The sequence below is a fragment of the Vicugna pacos genome, chromosome 14 (genome assembly GCF_048564905.1).
Source record: "Vicugna pacos chromosome 14, VicPac4, whole genome shotgun sequence".
NCBI lineage: Eukaryota > Metazoa > Chordata > Mammalia > Artiodactyla > Camelidae > Vicugna > Vicugna pacos.
Genome location: NC_133000.1, coordinates 9745935 through 9762677, shown reverse-complemented (window position 1 = coordinate 9762677; position 16743 = coordinate 9745935). Strand labels below are relative to the sequence as shown.

General features: G+C 46.6%; 1 long non-coding RNA gene across 1 annotated transcript; it reads right to left on the bottom strand.

Annotated features, from left to right (window-relative positions):
- Nucleotides 1-224: 224 nt before the first annotated feature.
- Nucleotides 225-15529, bottom strand: LOC140701101 (uncharacterized). Its single transcript, XR_012079938.1, has 3 exons — nucleotides 15346-15529; nucleotides 10483-10715; nucleotides 225-342 (listed from the first exon to the last, which is right to left on the bottom strand). It is a non-coding gene; the product is annotated as an uncharacterized lncRNA (long non-coding RNA).
- Between the last annotated feature and the right edge of the window lie 1214 nt (nucleotides 15530-16743).

Genomic DNA, 16743 nt, shown 5'->3' with positions numbered 1-16743 from the left:
TACGAGTGGGGGTGGGGGAAGGGGGAGAGATGACTCTGAAGGGGCAAAGGGGCAGCTGGACCCCTGTAGACCAAATGTGCTGAAGTATCAAGCCTCACACCTGACAAGCCCCACCCCAGACCTACCGGGACCGCAGGAGGTGATTCCATCCAACAGCCGCACCTGGAAGAGAGGCGGCCACAACAGCCACTCACCGCAAGGCAGAAACACGGGCATGTGCTGTCTCACAGCTCTGCGGGCCAGCGGTCTGGGATCAAGGTGCCAGCAGGGTTGGAGCCTTCTGAGGGCTGGGAAGAATCCGTTCCAGGCCTCTCTCCCAGCTTCTGGTGGTTTGCCTGCAATCTGTTAGAATCGTAGGTTACAGAAACATCACCCTGGTCTCTGTCTTCATCTTCACATGATGTTCTACCTGTGTGCGTCTGTGTCCGAATTTCCCCTTTAGAAGAACACCAGTCACACTGGATTAGCGCTCGCCCTAATGACCTCATCTTAACCCGATTACGTCTGTAAAGACCCTATTTCTAAATAAATTCACTCGCTGAGGTACTAGGGGTTAGGACTCCAGCAAACCTTTTTTTTTTTTCGGTGGGGCACACAATTTAATTCATAACAGAGATGCTGCAGATTATTGGGATAAACTGAAGGGAAATCTTTTAGAAATACCCAGAAGTCCACGAGTAATTACATAATGTCCAGACAGATTTTACAGTGTGCCCTGGGCAGTTAAGGAGGCAGAAACTAAGCAACTGCACTTGTTAGGGAGAGAAGCCACATTGCTCTCTCCAGGTTGGTGCTGGCAAGACAACAAGCCACCTTTAATCGGGACTGTGGGAGTGGTTTCCCTCAGCACCAAATTAGCTTGCTAGGGATGTCCTAACAAGATACCATGGGCCGGAGGGCTTCAACAACAGAAATTTATTTTCTCACAGTTCTGGAGGCTGGACGTCGAAGATCAAGGTGCCAGCAGAGCTGGTTTCTCCTAACACCTATCTCCTCAGCTTGCAGATGGCCGTCTCCCCCATGTCCTCACTCTGGCTCAAACTGGATTGAGGCCCACCCTAAGAGACTCATTTTACCTTAGTCACTTCTTTCTTTATTTTTTGTTTGTTTTGTTTTGGAGGCAGGGAAGTAATTACATTTATTTATTTACTTGGTTTTGTTTTTAGTGGAGGTACTGGGGATTGAATGCAGGACCTCGTGCATGCTAAGCACATACTCTGACACTGAGCTCTACTCTCCCCCAACTCAGTCACTCCTTTAAAGACCTTATTTCCAAATACGGTTCCGTCTCCTATACTGGGGGTTGGGACTTGAATGCATGAATCTGGGGGAAGGGAAGAGAGGGTGGGGACACAAATCAGTCCATAACATGTAGCTACAGAGGATGTCACTGTCCTGACCTACTGAGGAACAGGTCAGTAGTTTTGGGTTGTCTTTAATATGAGATGAATGGCTTTCCCCGCAACTCCCCAGCGGAGACCATGGGGTCCCAGACAGACACGTCGTTAATCTAGGCCATCCCAGGATGTCTCCTGACCTTTCAAAGTCCCATCCCTGCACCGCGGCCTTTCGGTGTGAGGGATTCCCTGCCTCGCAGGTTCCTGCATCCGCCCCCAGGTCTGGAGGGATGGCTCTGAGGCTGTTCTGCCTCCCCTAACAGGGTGGAGTGACTTCGGGCCCCTAGGGCCAAGCAAAGAGGACTTCTGTTTTGACTCTTCGTTTTCTCACATTTTCCTTTTAAACATAGCCTGTCTTATATCTCTCTTTCTTATTTTCGTTTCTAACCCCCTCTGTTCCTCTTCAATGTAATTTTAAAGTGAAAACACATGGCCACAAACCCACGTCTCCCCATTTACTCAGCTGCACCTACTTATTCAATTTAAACTGGAAGGCTAGTTTACAAACTTTCAAAAATAAGTCCTGAGCCAACGTGGAGAACTGTATAAACACAGGTCTAATTTCATTTCTACTTGTTTCTTTCTTTTCTTTTTTTGTTCTCTCTCTTGCAAATGACCTTCCTAGTATAAAAGCCAAAACATATGCGTACACACACATACACACTTCTTTCTTTCTGGAAGTTCCTCCTTGATTTCTAATTCTGTAACAAAATAAACAGGTCTTGAACAGAAATTGAGGGTTTTTAAGAGACAGTTTCCAGCAAACTGTCAATTAACATTAGTAACATCATTCAACACAGTATCAGTTTAAAGGGCTTCAGGACGGAGTGTTTGATTGTTAGAAAAATGACTAACTGAGTAAGTGAATTCTGCTTTCTCTCCACGAAAGACACATATACCCTAGTTTGTTTAACTGTTACTCCTAATCTTTTACCACTTTTGGAAGGAAAAGGAAGGCAGCTTTGGGAAATAGGGCAAAGGACATGATTTCTGGCTGTCTAGCTATTCGTATTTTGGTGCAAGGGAACCAAAATGAGAATATTAGTTAACCTTGAAAAACTCTTCAACTGCGAGTTGATTCAAGTCACTTTATCCTAAAACAACCAGTATTGTAGCTATATGAGTTCCTTATCTGACCCCACCCAATCACATTATTTTGATTGTACATTTCTGGAGCATAGAGAATGATCAAAAAGAGTCCCATTGAACTACAATGTGCTCGTTTTCTTCCATTTGTAGAGCTCAGGAGTACACACATTCATGTAGTAAGTGTCCCTCACAAAGACCCTGTTAAGGAACTTGCCAAAGATCACTTCAGCAGGTAAGTGGTTAGAAGATGCAAAGCCATGTCTTGTGAAGGCAAAGGCTTTTCCTCTCAGCTGGGAGGTATATACAAGTCTGGGGTTTTGTCATCTTCCCAAATGTCACAAGTGACCCTCTCCATACAGCAATATTCTTGATTTGCATGGAACTGTATCCTCCTCAAATTCAGAGGTTGAAGCCCTAACCCCTAATGTGGCTGTATTTGGAGAGAGGGCCTTCAAGAAGGTACTTAAGGTTAAATGAGGTCATAAAGGTGGCCCCTAGTCCAACAGGACTGGTGTACTTGTAGGAACAGGAAGAGATGCCGGAGACTCCCTCCCACCCCCACAACACGCAGAGAGGAGAGGCCACATGAGGACACAGCTAGCAGACAGCTGTCTACGAGCCAGGAAGGAAGTCCTCATGAGAAACCATCCCTCATGGCCCTTTGGCGTTAGACTTCTAGCTTCCAGAACTGTGAAAAAATAAATCTCTGTTGTTCAAGCCCCCCGTCTGTGGTGTTCTGTTATGGCAGCCTGAGCTGATTAGTGCAAAATGTGTTGAAGACTCGGTCTGGAGCTGCTTCCCTGGTTTTACCCTATCTGGGGAACAAGACCTTGCCCTTAATAGTGCCATAAATTTCTCTGTACAGAGGTCTTTATGCAAAACTTGGAGAATTTCTTGAATGTAGGACTTCACGTAAGAAATGAGAGATTAGATGGCTGGACCCACACTTAGAAATGAAAACCATAATCATGTAACGTAAAAAAAATGCTACTGATAAGACACAGTGGAATTATAAAATTCATCTCGGTTTCTTGCTTGATTTACAAATGTGTGAAAATCCTCCCCCAGGTGTGAGTTAGGGAATGAGACTGACATTCTGGCCACCTTCACCCCCTCGTACGGTCCCCCTGCTCTTGTCCCAGCCTGGCCCGTATTGCGATGGCTGGTCTGTACATCAGAATGTGTTTTCAGTCCCCAGTTGTGTAATTGTTAGGGTTCATTTTTAAAATGTCATCTTATGAACATTATTTCTAAGGAGATTTCCTCCCTGCTGTATTTTCTGCTGAACATCTGAAACTGGCTACTCATCATTCCCTTCGCCAGCAGCAGGACGAGTCTCTGCTCTTGCCTGTCCGTCGTCTGCTCTACCTCACCAGCTCTTCCGCACAAGGGCAATTCCTGATTGGGGTCCGTCAGAAAACAGACGCCCCTGTCTGAGCCCAAGCCCTCCCTGTGTGAGAGCATGTCACATCCCTCCAATGCAGACGTTCAGGGGTGGGTTTTTTTTTAAGCCATTATGTGCCCGTTCTTACACAGGCCACCCCCTGACGAAGTCCAGAAAGACAGCTCTTCATTCTAACTTCTGCTTTCCAAACAGCCGTGGAAAATAGAAGCCAAGGCCACTAATGCTTAGTCCCTGAGCGCTCTCCTTTCACTGGTCCTGCAAGGACTTCCCTCCATGGAGGCGGGTCTCAGTCCTCCAGTTCTCAGCTTAGTAACACCTGGAAACAGAGACAGGCCTTAGCAGGGTGAAGGTAACACTTCAAGTGTAACACCCATGAAACCTCTCGTGAGTTTATTACATCTAAGTTTTTTTTTCCTTAAGCAGAACATATAATGCATAACAGATGGCAAAGGGAAACCTGGGGTGTGAGCTTTTCAGCTAACAAACAAGATGGCATTAGGGACACAGTGGGTTGTGATACAGATTTAAATGGAGGTTGTGGAAGGAGATTCCCCACTGACAATCCTGATGGTTTACTGATCCAGGACAAATGTCTGGTCCAGGACCTGGTCACCTTTCCCCATCTGATCAACCACCTGAAACTGAACAAAGTCCCAAAGAAAAGAAATTTTGTATTTAGACTGTTTACTGGCTTGCTTGCTTTTTATTTTATTTTTTTAAAGAGTGCAACAAAAACCAGCTCTTGAATACGTCCTTGTTATAGCTCAGTGTACTGGAGACCGAGGGTGGGGTCAGGGAGAGTAAGGGGTGAGGGCTCTCCACGCCTCCAGGCAGCCAATGGCTCCTCTTGATGAGGCAGGGAGATGGGCCTGGTTTTGGCCGCTTGTGGGTCCCAAGAAACTGAGTCTCCTTGACTAGCCTTTCAGAAGACAACACAAGGATCCTAACCTGCTTTTACCACTGTGATGAATTGAACTGTGTCCCCCTCCCTAAAAGTCGTATGTTGAAGTCCTAACTCACAGTCCCTCAGGACGTATTTGGAATCAGTCCTTTAAAGAGGCAATTAACATACACGGAAGTCATTAGGGTGGACCCTAATCCAGTATGACTGGTGTGCTTCTAAGAAGAGGAAATTAGGACACAGACATGCACAGAGGGAAGACGATGTGAAGACACGGGGAGAAAGCCAACAAGCCGAGGGGAGAGATCTTGGGGGAAACCAACTCTACAGGCACCTTGATCTCAGATTTGTAGCCTCCAGCACTGTGAGAAAATGAACTCCTGTTGTTGAACTTCTGTTGTTTAAGCCACACGGCGTGCGGTACTTTGTTATGGGCCCTAGGAAATCAGTACAACCGCCAATCTTCCGCCTCCCCGCTTAACGAGAGCTTGATTTCCACCTTAGCGTTTACCCCTTATCAGTACTGTTTCGCTCATGTGTTTGCATTGTCCTTTCACAGGATTCCTTCCTGCACGTCACACCTTTCTGTCTGTGGTTCTCTCCCTTCTTCTCGAAGAATATTAAGTCTATCTGTGAAGGTCTATTGTGATTACGCACTCAGTTTTTGTTTACCTGAAAATGTCTTTATTTCATTTTCTGAATGACAGGTTTGCTATATGTATCATATATCATAGTTCATTAGTTGTTATTTTCCTCTCAGTATTTTGAAAAAATTACTCCTTTGCCTTCTGGTCCCTTTGCTTTTCCTGTTGAGGGGTCCCCTTTCTGTCTCATTGTTACTGTCTTGTAAGGCGATCTGTCTTTTTTCTTTTGGGATCTCCTAGATGTATCAAGATGTGTATTTATTTATCCTGCTTGTGATACATTTTGTTTCCTGCCAGTGCAGATTCATGTCTTTCATCAATTTTGGAAAATTCTCCATCATTATCTCTTTGAGTATTGCTTTCTTCCCATTGTTGGAACTTTAGTAAGACATATATAGAAGTTTTTATTCTATTCTCCATGTCTTTATATTTTTCATCACTTCATTCTTTGCTTTCTGTACTGCATTCTAGGCAACTTCCTCAGATTTAAATTTCAGTTCGCTAATTCTTTCTTTTGCCAAGTCTAATCTGCTGTGTAACTTATCAGTTAAATTTTATATTTTACTAATTTCTTTTTATTTCCTTGAGGTTTGGTTGGGTTGTTTTGGAAATCAGCCTGGTCTTTTGGATAGCGTGTTATTCTTTTTTATATTTATTCTCCTTTCCCCTTCTGGTGTCCTTAAAAATAACCAACAGAATTTCAGGATGTAAAAATACATATTAAAAATATAAAGCATATTAAATAGTTTTAACACACTTTGATTCTGACAGTTCCAATATCTGTAATATTTAGGAGTCTAATTCAGCGTGATTGATTCTTGCTCCTGGTGGCATTTTTCCTGCTGTGTGTGTGTGTGTGTGTGTGCCTGTGCGCATGTATTTCACACAAATTTAACCATGCGAAATTGCTAAAGACTAAGAAATTGTTTCTCCAGGGACTGGGGCCTCTTTGAATTGAAACCTTGGTTTGGGGCTTTCAGAATCATGCAGGTAGCAGGCTGGGCTATGATTAAGAATTGTCAACGGAGATTTTTTTTTTTTTCTTTTTCTTTCTCTACACTGAGCTAAAGCGAAACAGATAAATTACTTTGTTTTTTTTCAGGTCACTTTAAGGATAGCCTTTCACTTTAAGAATAGGAATTCTGGTTTTATGCTTTATTGGATAGGGGAGGGCTGGCTCTGTTCCAGCTCTTCACTCTGGTTCCAAGCTTTCTGTTCTGCACAGGGTCTTGGAAACTGGAGATTGGCAAAGGACCTTAGGGTAGTAGTATTTTTCATAAAATTACCTCTCTGGATTCATGACTCAGTTTTGTTTTTGGCTTCTAGTGACCTCCCTTAGGTTTTTGTCAACTCCAACATTTTAAGATATTTTGTAGTAGGATGGTTTTTGAATAGTTAAACCTCCATATTGCCCCCCCACCAAAAAAGAATTTAAACGATTTGTTCTGGTTTTTGCCAAAATGTTTACTCCTTCAATTATATGCTTTTCCTTATAAACTCAAAGTGTAGTCAACCCAGTTTTCTCAAAGGGTTACCCTGATATCCCTATGCCAATCTCTCAAGCCTTTCCATTTACTTCAGCAGCTTTCCCTCTAAACCTCTGCCAGTTTTCTCCTTAGAACTTCGGGTCTGGATTTCTCATCACCACATATAAGGAACAACTGGATTTCATTCCCAAATGCTGACTGACCACTTCCACACTGTCTTTCACCTACTGCAGAAATCCGACAAGGATAATGCAACGATGATTTGCGTTTCTCCTTGGCCTGTGTGTGGACCAAACATCTATGCCCTTCTAAAATCTGCATTTTATATACAAACATCAGTGTAGACACTCGTGATCCTCTGACTTTGTAGATAGATCTTTGAGATTCTGTGAAACATGGATTTTTTTTTCTACTTTTAGATGAACTGATTGGAGGCCCCTCTGTCAAATCAAATAGGAAGATGATATTCTCCTATTAATGAATGAATTGTGAGAGTTTTGATGTTGAAGTCTCTCCAATAAGTAACAGATACTGTGTAAGGGAAAACTGGAGCTCCTGGTCCCAGTGGGATTGTTCATTTTCCCAGTGCTAGTTTGTTGTGCTTCCAGGGGCAGAACCAGGGGTATGGTCTTCGGTTTCAACGAGGTAGTTTTTTTTATAACAAGAATAGCAAAGCAGATCTGTCAACTGAGACAGGAGGGAAGAGGGCAGGACATGGCCATTAAAAGAATGACACAGCAATCAGCCCCAAGATGGCAGAAAAGCAAATTCCCAGCAGACCCTGAGGCCCAAGATGGCGGGAGGTTTGCCCTCCTGTGGACCTTGAGCTACATTATATACACTGTAATGTACTAGCATGATGAACGACACACCCACAGGCGCCATGACAGTTCCGAGGCTGCCCATGAAAGATCAGAGAGAGGGCAGCGGCCCAACTCCTGGGAATCCCTGCCCCTTCCCCAGAGTAGCTGGGATAATCCTCTCACTTGTTAGCATATTAAAAACTAGCAACACCACACCTTGCAGTCTCAGTCTCTCTTGCCTTCTGAGATGGCCCACACTCTGTCTGTGGAGTGTGTTTCTACCTTTACTTTAACCTTTACTGTTACCATCTCCATCCCCCCAACCCTCGGACATCTCTCTAAATGAACCTACTTTTACTCAACTATGGCTCACTCTTGAATTCTTTCCTGCGTGAAGCTAAAGATCCTCACTTGATGGGGCACGTCCTAGGGATTCGACTGGGACCTGGGACACCGTCATCCTCACGGTCCCCCAACTCTTGTTCCTGTATCACAACCACACAGCAAGCTCCCTCAGAAAGCTCTGTGCTCAGCATCCCTACAGGACCGGGGCGGAGGTCCCTGTCTGGAAGCCGATAAAATCCATGCTAGTGATGAGGAGGAAAGCAGGCTTTCATAACCAGAAAGGCATCACTTGTTCCTTCTTCATTAAAACATACTTGCGAAACTTAGGAGTTAGGAAACCCACGACTCACCACCCCACACAGGCGGCTACGTTTTCCAACACTCATTTCTGAGTCCATAGAGAAAACCCACATGCTCAGAGCTGGGGGACACAGCAGAGACTTCACTGCCTGGACCAGATGTGCTGTGGGATGCCCCTCAAGTTCTGAAGGGCGGAGTGCGCACTATGGAATATCCACTTCCAGAATCATCCAATTGGAGCCACGCCTTCTGGGCTGTGCACTCGTTCTTCTAAGAGCTAAGTGCTCGCTGAGGAGCCCGCCTGCTTTGTCTGCCGCACTTTCTGTGTGAAACCATGACACCGAAGGAGCAGCAATTCCCCCAAAGCGGGAGGTCACCACCTCTTCTCCCTCCCATCCTCTTCTTTCAGGAAGCTTTCAGGTCGCAGCTTCCTGGCACCACCTCTTCCAGGCAGCCCGCCCCAGCCTCAGCCCTAGGCACGAGTCCCCTCTCTGCTCCCTGCGCTCAGCCCACCACTGTACTGAAGCCGTGACCACAAGATCGGCTGGCTTCTGGCTTACCATGTGCTATTTAAGAACAGGGTTGCTGGTACTTCTGTTGATGCAATACTGACTTCTCAGAGTACAATCTTGATATTCACTTACATAAAATAAAAACATAGCGTCTTTAGTCTCAAGTTGAACAAAGGTGCACATGTTTAGAAAGTGCTCTGGTCACTTCCTCTCTCAGTTTCAAACTCTTCCCAGAAGACCTCCATTTAATTCCCATCTTTTTAGTTTTTTCATGTCTCCTCCAAGCAGTTTTAGGTTCTAACCTACTTTCATAGGCTGGAGAGTCAGAATGAGGGTGGGGCAGAAAGACCCATTAAAGCAAATGGGAGGAGGGTGTGGTGAGGGGATTAGGAGTGAGAGGACAGTGGAGGGAAGGGGAAGAGGAAAGGAGGGGATGAGGAAGCAGGGAGGGAGAGGGGAGGGGAGCGAAGAGGAGGAAGTTCCCTGATCCAGTTCCCAGCCCTTTAATTGGAGCCAGACCCTGCCCTTCTCCCAGAAGGGGTCCATCCCCTCCCCTCCCTCCCCTCCCTTCTCAACTCCACCCGTCAGTTTTTCTTCAAACTGAAGCCAGTCCCTGAGGCCCTGATCTCTCTTGCTTGGGACAATTTATTTTAGCCTAGACTCTCTTCCCTGATCATCCCGTGTGAAGAAAGCCCCTGAAAGGACAGAGGAGCCTCACGCTGGACCCTAGACTTCTCTTAGCAAGAACAGAAACTGCGGACTAGTTTGGAATATGTTATTTAGCTATAGTTTGGTTGTAGCTTATTTAAGAATAAAGTATCAACATCAACGCAGCTTTTGTGGTATTGTTAGGTAGTTTAGGTAGAAATGAGCACTGGGAGGGGGAGAGGAAGGGGAAAGGGAAAATCCAGAACACAAGGAACCTGAGCTGTCCATTCACCAGAGCACAAGGAACCTGAGCTGACAATCAACCAGAGCGCAGGGAACCTGAGTTGTCAGTCAATCAATCAATCAATCATGAAACCAGGATATAAAAACAGGAAAAACAAAGGAACGGTGCCATTTTCCCTCTTAGATTGGCCCGCTCCGGATTCTCAGAAGTGTACCATCTTTCACTATTTTTTTAGTTCACCAATAAAAATCTCGTTTATATCATGCTTTTTGTCTCTTGTCAAAAATTCTTTTTTTTCAGGTGACTAAGAATCGAGGCAATTCTCATTTCCCTTTTCTTGGTAATGGTATTCCACGCTGTAACACCATGGAATGGAGACCTGGATCACCCAGTTCCTGCACTCCTTACGGCCATCGTACTTGGGACTGAAGTGAGTGGCCCCTTAGTCTCCCCACTGCACTGTCACCCCTGAGGAATTTGCTTGCTGCTCTGAACCCAGAGCCTCGCACAGAACTTGGCTACTATAGGAAAAGTAAAATAAAAACTGCATTTTCCTGTGCTGTAAAAGCATTGAGCCTTAGATTTCTCAGTGTCCCATATATAAAGAGGAATTAATTTCAGAAACTTTTGTGTGTTACTTTCGACAAGACCCTCAGCCTCTCTGGGCCTCTGTCCCCTCTGTGAACGACGGGGATGACGGTGCCTACCTTGTGTGGCTGTTGTGCATTTCAGTCACAGCAGCACAGGCGCCCAGCAGGCCCTCAACAGGGCTGTTCCTGGTCAGTCACTGCAGGTGTGGGCGAGCGTCCCCGTTTTGTTTTTCCCTGGCGCTGCCCAGAAAGTTAGTGGATATGCATTCAGTCACAGTAGCCATGGTCATGATTTTGGTTGGCATAGCTGCTTTTCTTTCTTCTTCCTGTTATTTTCCATTTTTAAAGCCCTGCAGTATGGATAGGTGTTTTGTGAATGTTATCACCCTCACCCTCGGGCCCTGTCGTTTCAACAACCCCATCTCTGTAAGGAAGCCACAGGTCTCCCATTTTCTCACACAAAACAAAACAAAGCAAGAACAACAAACCAGCACCCCGACAAAACCCTGCAACGCCTGTGTCCTCGGGCAGAACTACCGCTTGCTGGCTCCTGGGCCTCTGGGCCACCCCCAGGCCCTGGGCATGGCTGCCTGGTCATCTCCTTTCTTCCAGAAACCACCCTTTGCAGGAGACCCAGGCTTCCACTTGCCCTTGGTGCCTACCTCTGGGGGTCTTTCCTTTGGTGCCAGCTCAGCAGTGCACTTGCACTACGGTGTTCATATTTGACGACACTGGGAAGGGAGGTCCCATCCGGCCTGAACTGGAGGAGGCTACCCGGTCCCTCCCACAAATCACGCTTCTGTTTCAATTACCCAGAACTCCCTCTGCTCATAAGTAAGGAGTCTGCAGATGGAGGGGACACTTCTCCAGGACACTTATGTGTTCCTTCTCCTTCTGTGACCCTGGGAGGGAAGTGAGGGCAGGACTTGCCTGCGGGGCCAGGATTTGGGGTGCTTGTACCCCCTCCATCCTGGCTCTGCAAGCCCTTTCCCTGCCTCTCAGGACTGGATGGGGGTGTGGACAGGGAGCCCTCCCAGGAGCAGCAGGGGATTTTTAACGGAATCTATGTTCGCTGCGGGTGAGGCTAAGCCTCCAGGAGACAGACATTTGGATCTCAGTGCTGCTTAACCATCTGCTCAGAAAGGAAGCGTTGGTTTGGTTTGGTCTCACGCTGGGCAGAAGCTGGCACCCCTGGCTGGTGCCCACTGTGCCTCTGGCCTCTTCCGGACTTCAGGTCTGCTCTGCTCTGCTCCTGAGGGCAGAGGTCAGGGCTGAGTCAAAAATGGGTTTTGGGATTTCAGGAAAGAGCTTCTCAAAATTGTTTCAGCTGCTAACTTTATTTGACCAAGGACATGAAAAGTGATTGTCTACAGATTCCACAATTTCCTTTGAAAGGAAATGTTTAGCATAAAGAAAAGGCATCACCTGAGGGTAAGAATATTTGAGTGACTTTAGCTTTAGGACAAACTCAATCTCTGGCCTTTGATTTTGCTTTGGACCAATGGCATCTTCATCCTGGGCCTTCAGATCAGGCACAGGAAGAGCTAGTCTAATTACATGGCAGTGGGGGCAGGACATGAGGCCTGTCATCTCCCCTGCCCTGTCGGGGAGACTGACCATGGTCACCTGCAGCTGGTGACACTGGCAGAGTGCCCAGGGCCTCCCTCATCCCAAACTCTCCAGCCCTGGGTGTAGGATGGAGGGCAGGGGAGCAGGATGGGAATCCACGAACTGTGTGGTCAACTGAGGGAGAGGTCATGACCTCTCTGGCCATCAGCGTCCAAGCAGGACAAAGGAGATGAGCAGACCAGCCCTTCGACTGTGAAGGAAAAACCGGGCTGATCTAACAAGATAACTCTCAAGTCTAGAAATGTGAAGGAGAGGCTGGGCTGGGCTAACAAGATCACTCACAAATCTAAGTATTGGAATACTGATCTGAGTTCTGCTAGACTAACTTGTAAATCTAGGTTGATTAGTGTTGGTTTGCTGTTCATGTTTTTTTGCTAGCCAGCTGGGTTTTCAAAGATACATATCTGTCTCCCTGCCTCCACTTTTGTGATGATAATGCTGCTAAAGCTGTTCCATGCCTATTGGCTGAATACCCCAAGCTTGTACTTTACCCTATAAAACCTCATGTGCACATCTTGAAGGTGCTCAGAGCTTCAGAGCAGAAGCCCCTCTGAGCAGAAGCCCCTCTGAGTACATCTGAGTACTACAACCCTCCGAGTGGTGCTTGTTTCTTGACTGGCCTGTCATTTCCGTAACACGACAACAACCCCAAGGGCCCAGGGCCGGGCACCCCAGCTCTCCCAGGCCTGGAGAGAGAGTTTGATTCTTCCTGAGGCCACTTTCAGCCGGAGGGGTGCTACCTTCAGAATGGCCCCCTGGGGACTCTCTTGTCACCAGAGCACCCGAGGGGAGGGAAGTGAGCACAGAGGTGTCCGAGCTTCTAATTACAGCTTTCCCTACCAGGGTTCTGGCCCTAGATGCAAACAGGAAAAACATCTCATTATCTGAGAGAACGATCACTCAGAGAAGGCCCTGCTAAGAAGCTGGCTCCCCCAGTGACGCTGAGTGGCCCCCTGTTTTTGTTTCTGTGTGATCGGGAAGGGGCACCACAAAAGAACAGAACCAAACCAAACAAAATCTTTCCTTCTTACTAGGTGCTGATCAGAACCGAAATCCAGATTTCTGTCTGCACGCGGTGGCGGGAAGCTGTGGCTCAGCCTCTCCCACAGAGAGCACAGATTCCAGCAAAAACCAGCCGCAGCCCCTCCCGTGCGTGCGCTTTGGCCTTGTCAGAAAAACACTCGACCTAGTGCCTGAGGGCTTCATTGTTCAGGGGTGAGACCTCACCGATAGGCAGTGCTTTGTGATCTGGAAAGCACACAGCCTGCACAGGGCTCTCTCTTTTGCACACCTGAAGAGCTGAGCCTCAGAAAGTTTTGACAGCCTGCCCAAGGTCCCAGAGCTCGGGAAGCAGGGGAGCTAGGGCTCAGACCCAAGTGCCCAAGTCTCAAGTTTACCATTCCTTTTTCTCACATGATTCATGCATTTACTTATTCATTTGTTTTCATATTTTCAAGGGCTTAGCATGTTGGTTCACAGTCCAGTGGGAAATACAGACACATAAATGACAGTGACAATGTGGTTTTGTGCTAAATGTCTGCAACAGCTAAAAGAAAAATCCTGGCAGTTGAGTTGTCATGTAGTGGAAGGGAGATGTGTGTCAGTGAGCAGTGAGGATACACGGAGATGGTGCCAAAGGAGAGGTGTGTGCACGCAAACCCGTGCACAGAGAGACGGGCACCAACTCGGTAGGGAGCAGGGGTGGGGAGGGGGGCTTCCTGGAGGAGAAGGCGTGGAGCCAAGGCTGTCCTTAGAAGAAAAAGAGAGCTCATCAAGGCAGGGCAGCCAAGATGGCAGCCCTAAAAACCACAGGGGAAAAGAGCAGGTGGTGATGGTGGTCACTGGCTCTGAGAACAGGACCAGCTCAGGGGTAACAAATTCAGAGTGGTCACAGGAGCCAGTGTGAGGCAGGGCATATTTTTAACTTTTAAAAGTACATGTTTTAATTGAAGTATAATGTACACACAGAAAAGGACACACATCTTCACTGTACTGCTCAGTGAATGTTCACAAAGTGAATGTACCTGGATCACACACGCACCTCATGAGGAGCCCAACACCCCAGGCCAGAACTCCAGTGCCCAGGAGCCCCTGCGTGGCCCTTACCAGTCACTATCTCCCGCCAGGGGTAATCACTATTCTGATTTCTAACAGCATGTATCAGTTTCACCAGTCTTTGTACTTTATATAACATGGAGTCTGTACTCTTCCGTGCTGGGATTTTAAATCAACACCTACATTTGGTTATCAGGAACAAAGCTGCTGGTGGGGAGGGTATAGCTCAAGTAGCAGAGTGCATGCTTAGCATACACAAGGTCCTGGGTTCAATCCCCAGTACCTCCTCTAAAAGTAAATAGATAAAGCTGATTACATCCTTCCCCTTAAAATAATAATAATAATAAATGTAGCAAAGCTGCCAAGAGCGTTCTTTTCCTATGACTTGTTGATGGAAGGAAGCAGGCATTTCTTTTGGATCTTTACCTAAACTGGGATTGCGAGGTCATACCTAGGCTAGGAGTAGGCTTAGCTTTACTACCACATCTGGTTTTGTCGCAGTTTTCTTGGCAGACCTAGGGAGCTGAGGGCAGGAACTGTATTAATTAAGGATGCTTTGATTTGTTCTCAAGCTCCAAAAAATACAGCTTGGATCAACTTAGGGTGGGGAGAGTATTCACTGGCCATTGACTAAAGCAGGGGACCAGAACTGGGACATCTCTAAGAACGAAGGCAGTTTGGGTGCCTGGGCGCTCTGGCTGGCAGACACGTGCTCCTGTTCCATCCGTCATCTCTCACAGCTTTATTTTCAACTATTGTAAATAGGCTTTCTAAATGGAGTAATGGAGAACTGGTTGCTGACAGCTCATGGCTTCTCAGTGACACCAGAGGAAAGAGGCTTCTCTCCATCACTTCAGAGTATAAAAAGTTCAGGGAAGGTCACTGGTAGATCTACCCTGAACAATCACTGAGGTCATCAGAGCGGGGGTGGGGGGAGTCACGGGGGAAAGAATGGGTCCAGGAGGTCCCAGGGATTGGGTCCCAGTAAAACAAAACAAAACAAAACCACATGACAGGAAGGGGAGGAAAAGTTAACCCAGAAAGATACATAGCAGATAAACAGGGCAAGGGATGCCAAGAAGGCGAAAATGAAGCACGCCCACTAGACTCTGGAAGGCGATGGCCACATGCTGAGCTCTATGAAGCCTGACCTATGCTATAAACAGCACAGGGCAGGTATTACTGTCCCCATTTTCACTGAGGAGAGAACTTAAAAGTTACTTCGAGTGTGGAGCTTAGTTAGAGGGCCCCTGCCCTTCAGTGGCTTGAATCGGCCAGAACAAGAGAAGCTCTTACCCCAAATCATCTGTCAGCTCCTGCTTCTTCCCACGGGATGAAGGTGGGGAAAGAGAAGCCATTTAAACATTTAAATGTTCCGTCTTTCGTAGCCTTGGGCATTATTATAATCGGTGACTCGCTCAACCTTGATGGGACAGGCCCGCGGCTGTGACCGTCCGTGTTGGCCGTAAACATCTCTGCCGCAAACACCTTCCTTACGGCACTAGTTGGCCGTAAGGCAATTTGGCCGTAAAACATAAACGAACTGGTTGGCGGTTTGGTTTGACACACATAATACAAAAATTGTGACAGGTGATGACGATGTGCCCAAGGGCTGGTTTCTTATTTTGAACCATATTACATCGGAGGAGAAAGAGGCTGAGGACCTGGAAGATGTGGAATTGGACCCACATCTCCCATAGAACTTTGTAAAGTCTATCGACAGACGTGGGACATGTGACAATGTGCTGAGAACACAGAGCAGCGTCCACGGCTTTCACTACCCTTGTAACAAAGCTCAGTTTACAAATATGCATCCTCGTACTTGGCAACTGATAGCTGATACATCTTTTAAGGTAGGAAGACACTTCAGCGAAAAACTGCGGAGCCAAAAGAGGGGATAAATCAACGAGCAAAAAAAAAAAAGTATAAAAAACTACGAATGAGAGACTTAAAATCCAAGTGTTTAGGTAAAACCTCCAAAACAAAATCAGGTATTTGAGCAGTATTGCCATGAATCTATGAACGTTTTAAATGTATTCAAGTATCTGTGTTTCGCAAGTCTTTTAAATTTTGTTAATGATAGTTCGTGTTTCATTATGTCCTTTCTAATGCCGCTTTTTATTTTTCATTATCTTCTATGGCAAAATTGCCTTATGACCAATTAGTTACGTGGCAAAAACATCCCTGGAAAAGATGTTTACGGCAAATAAGCTTAAGGCAAAAATACATGGAACCGCCTGTGGTGGTAAATGGAGAGTGGAGCTCTCTGGAAGGGCCACAGTGCAGGGCAGGACAGGGCAGCCTGAGGCTTCCAGTTATCAGGGCAGTGGGAAGAGGGTGGGCCCTTGAGCATTCCTGCCTACTTTGCCCAGGGATCTGGTATTCATCTGTTTATCCATAGATTTAGCAAATATACATTTATTGACAATCTACTCTGAATCCAACACTGTCCTAAGGCCACAAGATAGAAGAGTTACATTGCTAAGAAGCTCACAGGAACGAGAGGCAAATATGCTGCGACAATGCACTACTCCTCAGTGACAGGGACAAACCAGGTGTGAGGAAGCTAACCCAGGGGTCAGGGGAGGCCTCGCAGAGGAGGGCTGGGGCCATGACAATCGTAGAAGTGTTATGATGTAATTTACCAGTATAGACAATGTGACAGTATGTGTTAATGGACTGCATGCTAGGGGC